The sequence below is a fragment of the Marmota flaviventris genome, chromosome 1, assembly GCF_047511675.1.
Source record: "Marmota flaviventris isolate mMarFla1 chromosome 1, mMarFla1.hap1, whole genome shotgun sequence".
NCBI lineage: Eukaryota > Metazoa > Chordata > Mammalia > Rodentia > Sciuridae > Marmota > Marmota flaviventris.
Genome location: NC_092498.1, coordinates 200,982,405 through 200,987,000, shown reverse-complemented (window position 1 = coordinate 200,987,000; position 4,596 = coordinate 200,982,405).

Genomic DNA, 4,596 nt, shown 5'->3' with positions numbered 1-4,596 from the left:
CTGACGGGCCGACTGCGCCGCCCCGGCCGCAGCCGCTCTTAAGGCCGCTCCGCTCGCGCATGCGCCGCACACCCGCCGGGAAGCCCGCGCTTGCGCGTGCCCAGCGGCTTCTCCTCCCCCCTCCCCCCACCCCGCCGGCCGACCATCTGCGCATGCGTTGTTCCGACCCGCTGCTGCAGAGTCAACCTGGAAGAACTGGTGAGACTCACCTGAGAGAGTTAGGTAGAAACTCATTCGATAATGAATTTGTAAGTAGGTCATCCGGTAGTACTGACTATTAAGAGCTGCATACCGTTCGAGCACCTGGTAGTCTGGGACTAAGGTGCATCCCTTCCCTGAAAGAGTCCACTTGATGGGTTTGGCCTTCACCACCTGGTCCCTGCAAGTGGGTGGACAGCAGGAAAGGATGACTCACAGCACCCTTCAGCTGTGGCTCTAGGTTCTGGAGTTACAGTAGTGACCCAAACCAGCAACCCCCACCCGCGGGCTTTAAATACATGGGATGGGTGAAGGGGTGAAAAGAACTTAGGTGTTGAGGAACTTAGGGTTCAGGAACTTAGGGTTCCTGAGGGAGAAAATCACTAATGTAAATGTCAACATTTTTTTTGACCTATTTTCAAGCCAAAATAGCCATCAGATACAAACTGCTTTTTAAATTATACTGTTCCCTACCATTTATCCATTTGTGTTTAGTGTGGGTCTACTATGTGCCCAACCCTTTCTAGGTGCTGGGAAAGGATGGATTGAAATAGGACTCCTGCCTTTACAGAGCCTAGGTTAATATCCTGCCATTTATTTGAAACTCAGTTCATTACTCTCCTTCTTAATCCATTGTGTGCTGATATAAAAGAATACCTGAGGTTGGGTCATTTATAATAAACCTCACAATTCTGGAAGTCGTGGCATATGATAAGGACTCTGCTTTTTCTCTTTTCTGATCCCCCTTGTAAACTTGATGTGTTTCTGTAGCCCATCAGGCACTCATATTCTCAGCCTTGTATAATTGTTACAACTTTTTAATGGACAGTATTGAATATCCTTCCAACCATACTGCAAGTTCCTCACAGGTCATGTTGTGTGATGTAAAGGGAGGAAAGCCACTCATAACCTCTTGAGCACGGTACTAATACATATTTCTTATTGTATTTGATCCAATTTATAAAATACCTTAGGGAAGATCAGAACATATAAAAAACACTTTTATAGGAATTCATAGTATTGCCTGAGACTTGTATTAACAGAAGGGCAAAGAGAGTGCAAAAAAGACTCCAAGGGGGCTGAACTCTTTTTATAACAAACTCACTCCTGAGATAACAGCATTAATGCATGTGTGAGGGCAATGCTTCTGTAAACCAAACACTTCCTATTAGGCCCCACCTTCCAAAACCACTGCATTGGGATCAAGTTTCTAGTACATGAACTTTGGGAGACACATTGAAACCATATCACTCTCCTCTGTCACTCCACCCTCAGAGCAGCCTCTTTTTTTTTTTTCTCTTCTGATCCCCCCTATAAACCAGATGTGTCTATAGCCCATCAGACACTCATAGTCTCAGCCTTGTTTAATTGTTACAGCTTTTTAATGGCCATGATTGATTATCCTTCCAACTACACTGGAAGTTCCTCAAAGATGGTGGTATGTTCTGTGATTTCAAGGAATGAGTGGAGCCACTTGTAACCTGTTGAGCATAGTAATAACTAATAAATATTTCTTACTGTATTGGATCCAATTCAAAAAATATTTTAGGGAAGATCAGAACGTATAAAAATACTTTTATAGGAATTAATGGCATTGTTAGACTTGTAATGTGTCTGCAGAAACCAGCCTTCTACAATCTCTACCTCTCAGAGCACTTCTAGATAGGGAGATTCTAGCCTAGTTGGGGATTCTACTATCTGGAACACAGTCCCAGCCCAGTGGTACTGTGTCCAGCAACAAAACCCTAGGTTGTGGCAGCAGTTCATATCCAACTTTCAGAAAGTTGGGCTGGCTAGTAGCATGCACCCTCAGAAGTCTTTGTGTACCTGAAGCTCACTTTCATAGATGTATGTGGCTACTGCACAATTAAAAAAAAAAATAGGAGATTTTTGATCAAATGCTGGAGTTTATCCATAAACTGACAGAGCTTTGCATAGGGTTATAGGCCTTGATGATCTTCCCCAACTCTGGACACAGTTCTGGCTTAGGCTTCACCTTGATGCTGATAAAGGAACTTTCTTTGACTATGGCAAGAATACCAAGCTGGGGGGCTGGGGTTATGGCTCAGCGATAGAGTGCTCATCTCGCGTATGCAAGGGCCTGGGTTCGATTCTCAGCACCATATATAAATAAACAAAATAAAGCTATTAAAAAAACCAAACTTATTTTAAAAAAAAGAATACCAAGCTGGAATTAGCCATCTACCTAGTCCCTGGGTGTAGGCAGCAGCGTTTAAACCTAAGCCCCATCCTAACTACTATGCTCTGTCTTTGAAGACAAGGAATATAACAGCTGTCACTAACCTGTAGCTTGAGGACACCACCAACACCAATATCAACCACTGCCTAGGCCACATCTCCTTCATCATTACTTCCCTGCACTTTGGTCGTGCCCTGAAAGCAGATCTCCCAGAGTTTAAGGCCAACCTGGTCCCTACTTCCAAATCACTTCCTTTAGGTGACCTGCTAGCCAGTTAGCAGTGCTTATGTTAGGAGATCACCAACAGCTACTTTGCATTCTCTAATCAGATGGTCAGGATACTAACCAAGGAAAGTATGTAACCTGCTTTGCATGTTCTACCCTAGGGTTGTGACTGAAAGTACTGAATGCTGCCGTGTATCACCAAGGGCAAGTATATTATACAGTTTGATGACTCGTGCCCCACTGGTTTCGAGGTTTATTTTAATTTGAAGCCTCTCACCAGTGGTTCCCTTGAGGAAAATACTGAGCAACATCACAGGGGCTTGGGATCTTTACCACAAGTCTACCAAGCAAGCACTTGCAAACCAGAAAGAGGGTGAAGGCGTGGAAAAGGGGAAATTTTCTGAGGCCCCCAATGGCCTAGTTGCTCTATAAAAATTTATTTAAAAGTTGTGTAATTAAACATGTTGAGAAATCAAGTGTGGCAGGGAGATAGTAGGAAGGAGACAGAAGATAATGTCAAGTGGTAGCTTGATTAGGGAAAGGGCCTACGCTGGTCACCTGTATGATCTTGAGACGCAATCATAGAATTAGAATTTCTCAGTCTCTAATCACCATTGAAACATATATGGATCTTGTTTAATTGCAGATTCTGACTGTAAATCTGGAGTGGAACCTGGGATTCTCTGTTTCTAACCAGCTCTCAGTAATGCCTGTGTTCCTGCTGCCACTCCACAGAATGTATTTAAACTCTAGAGCAACTCTGTCCACTAGAACGTTCTGCAGTAAAGGAAATGTTCTAGACCCACACCATCCAGTGTAATTGCCTTTAGTCACATGTGGCTATGGAGCATTGGAAATTTGACTAGTGAGAGTGATTTTTTTCATTGTCATTTTAATTAAAATTTAAAAGCTACTTGTGGCTTATGGCTATCGTGTCTGACAGCAAGTAAAGATTCCACAGTCCTCATCTATAAAAATGAGTTTGAGACTTGACAATTCCCAGATTCCCTTATATCATTATGTTGTTGCTTTCAAAGATGTCTATGTAATGGAGGTTGAGAGATTCCCCCATGATTTGTGCAGGAAGAAGAAAGGGGACTATGATTCCCTAGGAGTTGGATTCTAGAACTGAGTGGTAGAGCTAGCCCCCAAAGACAAGAAACTGATTAACCAATGAGTATTAATTGAACTCTCAGAACCATTTGGAAGGCCTTTGTCAGCCAGACATAACCCCCAAGCTGTAAAGGAAAAGAGTGATTAACTTTAGCGCATTCAGATTTGAAGCAGTTGTATGAAAAAAAAGGCACAATAAAACACAGTGAAAGATATGAGACAGACTGGGAAACAACTATTTTGGACATGGTAAGAAACCCAGGTTTCATATCATAAACACATAAAGAAAAAAATGAATAAGAACAAAATTAAAAGTCATCTCAGAAGAAAAAGGCCTCAAGTCATAAGCAGCCACAAGATGTTGGGACTCATTGATGATTGGGAAAGTGCAGATTCAAACCATGATCACATTCATGAGAAGTTAAAAAAAAAAAAAAAAGCTAAATATTGGGAAGGACCTGGATCAGTGGGGAATGTTTCTATCTTGTTGGTGGGAGTGCAAATTGGTACAGCCATTGGAAAGTGGTTTGGGAATTATCTGCTTAAAAATGTAAAATTAAGGTACTCTCTGTCCCCAAAATTTAACTTCAGGGGTTCTAGTCTTTCTCATGCCCACATAAAGACATACCATGATATTTGCTTCAGTATTCAAAAAGAGAAATGAAATTAGTTAAGAATGCCTGAGATTATGCCCACGGTTAAAAAAATCCTCATATCTCCATTATATAAAATACTATGGCAGCAATTAAGAAAAATGTACTAAATGTGGAAGAACTCCAAAGCATATTACTATGTAGAAAAAGAAGAATCCATTAAATATGATTCAACTTGAATCAAAGTGTGAAATATGATATATCAAG